The sequence below is a fragment of the Arachis stenosperma genome, chromosome 5, assembly GCF_014773155.1.
Source record: "Arachis stenosperma cultivar V10309 chromosome 5, arast.V10309.gnm1.PFL2, whole genome shotgun sequence".
Taxonomy (NCBI): domain Eukaryota; kingdom Viridiplantae; phylum Streptophyta; class Magnoliopsida; order Fabales; family Fabaceae; genus Arachis; species Arachis stenosperma.
The window spans coordinates 136984574-136991565 of NC_080381.1; the positions used below are offsets into that span (position 1 = coordinate 136984574).

The 6992-nt window shown below is 39.0% G+C and overlaps 1 non-coding gene across 1 annotated transcript; it reads right to left on the reverse strand.

The window, feature by feature from the left end:
* Positions 1 to 5418: 5418 nt before the first annotated feature.
* On the reverse strand, positions 5419 to 5526 carry LOC130983879 (small nucleolar RNA R71). Its single transcript, XR_009087849.1, has one exon. It is a non-coding gene; the product is annotated as a small nucleolar RNA R71 (small nucleolar RNA).
* Between the last annotated feature and the right edge of the window lie 1466 nt (positions 5527 to 6992).

The window sequence follows — 6992 nt, forward strand, 5'->3', positions numbered from 1 at the left end:
ATAGTCTATGGTGGAGCACAAGATTGAAGCCAAACCAGAGTCATCTTTAGGCCCTAAAAACAAGAACATGAAGTTGAAATTCAAGAAGGTTAGAGATGAGCCCTGGAGGGGGGCACGAGCACGTTGCCAACGTGCTAGCAAGGGTGCGTTTTTGGCAACAATGCCAGCCTCATTTCCCTGCTTTGGGAGGCTAGGCACGAGCACGTTGCTAACTTGGGAGTGAAGGTGCGTTTTTGGCAACAACTTGGCAGCTTAACCTTACCTTCTTTGAGGAGGCATAACTTGAGCTAGGAAAGTCCAATTGAGGTGATTCCAGTGGCATTGGAAAATAGACATCAAGAGCTTTCCAATGATGTATAATAGTCCATATTGAAGCAGAAGGTTGACACTCAAATTCTGGGCTACATTTAGCATGAAAGTAGAGCCAAGAAAAGGAAAAGCAAGTTGTTAGCAACAACTTGGGCTAGCAACGCCCAAGTCTCAAACTTCACTTCCAGGAAATTGTGATGCACGTTGCCAACGTGCATTAAGGCCAGCGTTATTGACAAAAACGCCAAGCCAATGGGCCAGAAGCATGATGAATGAACTCTTCCTTTCCAAGTCTAGCAACACTTCTTCCAATTGAGCCAAGAATTCAACAAAGAGGAAGCCCATATTGCTAACCCAATTCAAGATCTTTGAAAGAGTTTTGGGACTAGTATAAAAAGAGATTGAGTTTGTACTTTTACTTTACTTTTTGACACTTAGACTTTTTACACTTTTTAGCACTTTTATTTGAGAACTCTTTTGGTACTTCCGGGAGTATACCCGAGAGCATTTTGGGGGTTCTCCTTGGAACTTCTCTTCTTCATTTTCTTAAGCTTTAAGCATTTCTTTATTCTTCTTCATCTTTCTTTTACACTTAGTTTAATTTTTGTTGATGGAAATTGTTGTTGAAATTGGAGCTATGACTCACTAAACCCCACTTTCATTAGGGGGAAGAGCTCTGCTTGTTGGAATGGATTGGTGAACTCATCTTCTCCTCCTCAATTCTAGTGGTTGATCTAAAGAGGAGACTCTTGTTCTTCAAAGATTCAACCACCATCGAGAGAGGGGTTAATCTATATGAATTATGTGGTGAATTTGAGGAATGAGCCACATAATTCAGTTTAGAGTTCATCCTTTCATGATTTCTTTAATCAATACACCTTGGTTAGTATGTGAGATGTAACTCTCCTTGGTTGAGATTATGGGAGTTGTGTGGCTGGATTTGATTTAAGCTTCATCTCTTCTCATGAACAATTAGATCACGAGAGTGGCAATTGGTTATGTTGAGAGAAATTGAATCACCAAGAGATTGGGATTCAATTACCCATTTGCCATGGATCTACACCCATGATTGAGAAGGATTTGACTAACATCAATTCATGAAAACTAGCATCTCTGATCCCTAATGATTATCTCTATCATTACTTCTTATTCCTTTTGCTTCTAGTTGGTTGATTACCCATAACCCAATTCCCTTTTACATTCGGTCAATTTATTATTCTTGCCATCTACATTTTGTTCCTTTAATTCTTGCTATTTACTCTTATGTTCTTTAATTTTCTGCACCCTTTAATTCCTTGCCATTTATCTTTGATGTCATTTAAGTTTCTTGCAATTTAAGTTTCAGTTATTTACTTTCATTTTATTTCTATCTTCTAGTTCTTTACATTCCTTGCCATTTAAATTCTTGCAATTATGTTCAAAAATCAAAATGCTCATGAAATCAAAACTATGTTTGCTTAACTAAATCTACCATTTAACTAAAGTTGCTTAATCTACCAATCTCCGTGGGATCGACCTCACTCTTTGTGAGTTTTATTACTTGATACGACCCGGTATACTTGCCGGTTGTACGTGAAATATAAATTTTTACGTATCACCTGCACTCGAAGTAGATTTTCTAGAGCTACAGAAGCCCAATTGGCGCGCTCTCAACCGCGTTGGAAAGTAGACATCCTGGGCTTTCCAGCAATATATAATAGTCCATACTTTCCCCGAGATTTGATGGCCCAAACTGGCGTTCCATATCAGCTCAAAACTGCCCGGCGTTAAACGCCGGAACTGGCACAAGAATGGGAGTTAAACGCCCAAACTGGCACAAAAGCTGGCATTTAACTCCAAGAAAAGTCTCTACACATGAAAGCTTCAATGCTCAGCCCAAGCACACACCAAGTGGGCCCGGAAGTGGAATTTTATGACATTTACTCATTTCTGTAAACCCTAGGCTACTAGTTCTCTACAAATAGGACCTTTTGCTATTGTATCTGGGGGGGATCTGAGGATCTTTGGATCTTTGATCATCTTGAGATCTTTGAATCTTTTGATCATGTTTTGGGGGCTAGCCTCACGGCCATGCCTAGACCTTGTTCTTATGTATTTTCAACGGTGGAGTTTCTACACACCATAGATTAAGGTGTGGAGCTTTGTTGTACCTCAAGTATTAATGCAATTACTATTGTTCTTCTATTCAATTTAGCTTATTCTTGTTCTAAGATATCACTTGTTCTTCAACTTGATGAATGTGATGATCCGTGACACTCATCATCATTCCCACCTATGAACGTGTGCCTGACAACCACCTCCGTTCTACCTCAGATTGAGTGGATATCTCCTGGATCCCTTAATCGGAATCTTCGTGGTATAAGCTAGAATTGATGGCGGCATTCAACAGAATCCGGAAGGTCTAAACCTTGTATGTGGTATTCTGAGTAGGATTCAAGGATTGAATGACTGTGACGAGCTTCAAACTCCTGAAGGCTGGGCGTTAGTGACAGACGCAAAAGAATCACTAGATTCTATTCCAACCTGATTGAGAACCGACAGATGATTAGCCGTGCTGTGACAGAGCGCGTTGAACATTTTCACTGAGAGGACGGGACTGTAGCCACTGACAACGGTGATGCCCAACATATAGCTTGCCATGGAAAGGAGTAAGAACGATTGGATGAAGACAGTAGGAAAGCAGAGACACGGAAGGGACAAAGCATCTCCATATGCTTATCTGAAATTCTCACCAATGAACTACATAAGTATCTCTATCTTTATTTTATGCTTTATTCATAAATCATCCATAACCATTTGAATCTGCCTGACTGAGATTTACAAGATGACCATAGCTTACTTCATACCAACAATCTCCGTGGGATCGACCCTTACTCGCGTAAGGTTTATTACTTGGACGACCCAGTGCACTTGCTGGTTAGTTGTGCGAAGTTGTGATAAAGAGTTGAGATTGCAATTGAGTGTACCATGTTGATGGCGCTATTGATGATCACAATTTCGTGCACCAAGTTTTTGGCGCCGTTGCCGGGGATTGTTGAGTTTGGACAACTGACGGTTCATCTTGTTGCTTAGATTAGGTATTTTTCAGAGTTCTTAAGAATGAATTCTAGTGTTTCAAGGTGATGTTCTTATCATCACCAAAGCTGATTAATTCTCATCAATTTAGCTCTTGAATGTAATGTCCTGCTGAAGCTTGGCTAGCCATGTCTAATTTCTTTAGACTAAAGCTTTAGACTAACGTTGCATGATTCCTGGAATTCTCATTAAGAATTTTGATATCTTTATTTTCTTTTCCACTTAATTTTCGAAAAATCCAAAAAAAAAATTACAAAATCATAAAAACCAAAAATATTCTCATGTTTCTTGTTGAGTCTAGTGTCTCATTTTAAGTTTGGTGTCAATTGCATGTTTCTGTTCTTCTTGCATTTTTCGAATTCATGCATGTGTCTTCGTTAATCTTCAAGTTGTTCTTGATGATTTCCTTGTTCTGATCTTTAAATTATCTTGTCTTGAGTGTTTTGTTGTTTCTAATATGCATTCTTATTTTGTTAGTGTCAATGGTATACAAACTGCTAAGTTTGGTATCTTGCATACATTGTTATTTGATTTTAGTTACATTTTGATTATTAAAAATCCAAAAAATTTTTAATTTGTGTCTTTTCAAGTCAATAATACAGAGAATTGAAGATTTAGAATATACAGCAGAGGAATTACACAGAAAAAGCTGGGCGTTCAAAATGCCCAGTGAAGAAGGAAAACTGGCGTTTAAACGCCAGCCAGGGTGCCTGGTTGGGCATTTAACGCCCAAAAGGGTAGTGTTTTGGGCGTTAAACGCCAGAATGGATACCATTCTGGGCGTTTAACGCCAGGATGGCACAAGAGGGAAGATTTTGTTTTTAAACTCAAAATTTTTTCAGGTTTTCAAAATTTTTCAAAATCAAATCTTTTTCAAATCATATCTTTTCAATCAAATCTTTTTCAAAATCAATTTCTTTCCATTTTCAAAAATACTTGCTATCAATTAATGATTTGATTCAACATTTCAAGTATGTTGCCTTTTCTGTTGAGAAAGGTTTAATGTTTGAATCATATCTTTTCTTGTTAGCCAAGTCATTAATTTTTAAAATCAAATCTTTTTAAATTGTTTTTCAAATCTTATCTTCTCAATCATATCTTTTTAAAACTATATCTTTTCAATCATATATTTTTCTCACATCTTTTTCAAAATAGTTTTCAATCATATCTTTTTGATTTCTAATTTCAAAATTTTTTTCAAAAATCACTTGATTTTTTTTCCAATCTTAGTTTTCGAAAATCAATTACTATTTTTCAAACTATTTTTTTTTAAATATTTTACTTTATTTTCGAAAATTTCTTCCCCTCTTCTCACATCCTTCTATTTATGGACTAACACTCCTCCTTAATACACAATTCGAACTCCATCTTTCTTGATAAGTTTGAATTCTTCTACCTCTTCCTTCTATTTTTCTTTTCCTCTGACACCTCAAGGAATCTCTATACTGTGACATAGAGGATTCCATATTTTCTTGTTCTCTTCTCTTTCATATGAGCAGGAGCAAAGACAAAAGAATTCTTGTTGAGGCTGACCCTGAACCTGAAAGGACCTTGAAGCGAAAGCTAAGAAAAGCTAAGGCACAACTCTCTGTAAAGGACCTAACAGAAATCTTCAAACAAGAAGAACCCATGGCAGCCGAAAACAACAACAATGCCAACAATGCAAGGAAGGTGCTGGGTGACTTTACTACACCTACTCCCGACTTCTATGGGAGAAGCATCTCTATCCCTGCCATTGGAGCAAACAACTTTGAGCTTAAGCCTCAATTAGTTTCTCTAATGCAACAGAATTGCAAGTTCCATGGACTTCCATTGGAAGATCCTCATCAGTTTTTAGCTGAGTTCTTGCAAATCTGTGACACTGTCAAGACTAATGGGGTTGATCCTGAGGTCTACAGACTTATGCTATTCCCTTTTGCTGTAAGAGACAGAGCTAGGATATGGTTGGACTCACAACCTAAAGAAAGCCTGAACTCTTGGGAAAAGCTAGTCAATGCCTTCTTGGCAAAGTTCTTTCCACCTCAAAAATTGAGTAAGCTTAGAGTGGAAGTCCAAACCTTCAGACAGAAAGAAGGTGAATCCCTCTATGAAGCTTGGGAAAGATACAAACAATTGATCAGAAAGTGTCCTTCTGACATGCTTTCTGAATGGAGCATCATAGGTATCTTCTATGATGGTCTGTCTGAACTGTCCAAGATGTCTTTGGATAGCTCTGCTGGAGGATCTCTTCATCTGAAGAAGACGCCTGCAGAAGCTCAAGAACTAATTAAAATGGTTGCAAATAACCAATTCATGTACACTTGGTGCACGAAATTGCAATCACACTTTTGCAATCCCGCACAACTAACCAGCAAGTGCACTGGGTCGTCCAAGTAATACCTTGCGTGAGCAAGGGTCGATCCCACGGAGATTGTCGGCTTGAAGCAAGCTATGGTTATCTTGTAAATCTTAGTCAGGATATCAGAAATTATCAGGATTGATTGTAAAAAGCAAAAGAACATGAATTGGTTACTTGTTTTTCAGTAATGGAGAATAGGTTGAGGTTTGGAGATGCTCCATCTTCTGAATCTCTGCTTTCCTACTGTCTTCTTCTTCAAGCACGCAAGGCTCCTTCCATGGCAAGCTGTATGTAGGGTTTCACCGTTGTCAGTGGCTACCTCCCATCCTCTCAGTGAAAATGTTCCTATGCTCTGTCACAGCATGGCTAATCAGCTGTCGGTTCTCGGTCAGGCCAGAATAGAATCCATCGATCCTTTTGCGTCTGTCACTAACGCCCCGCCTGCTAGGAGTTTGAAGCACGTCACAGTCATTCAATCATTGAATCCTACTCAGAATACCACAGACAAGGTTTAGACCTTCCGGATTCTCTTGAATGCCGCCATCAGTTCTAGCTTATACCACGAAGATTCTGATTAAGGAATCCAAGAGATATCTACTCAATCTAAGGTAGAACGGAGGTGGTTGTCAGTCACACGTTCATAGTTGAGAACATGATGAGTGTCACGGATCATCACATTCATCCGGGTTAAGAACAAGTGATATCTTAGAATGGAAGCAAACATGATTGAATAAGAAACAGTAGTAATTGCATTAATCCATCAAGACACAGCAGAGCTCCTCACCCCCAACCATGGGGTTTAGAGACTCATGCCGTGGAATGTATACAACGAAACGTGTAAAATTGTCATGAGGTACAGATACAATGTCAAAAGATCCTATTAATAGTAAACTAGTAATCCTAGAGTGTACAGAAATGAGTAAATGACAGAAAAATCCACTTCCGGGCCCACTTGGTGTGTGCTTGGGCTGAGCAATGAAGCATTTTCGTGTAGAGACCTTTTCTGGAGTTAAACGCCAGCTTTCATGCCAATTTGGGCGTTTAACTCCAAGTTTTATGCCAGTTCCGGCGTTAAACGCTGGAATTTCTGAGGCCGAATTGCTACGCAGGTTTGGGCCATCAAATCTTGGGCAAAGTATGGACTATCATATATTGCTGAAAAGCCCAGGATGTCTACTTTCCAACGCCGTTGAGTGCGCGCCAATTGGGCTTCTGTAGCTCCAGAAAATCCACTTCGAGTGCAGGGAGGTCAGAATCCAACAGCATCTGC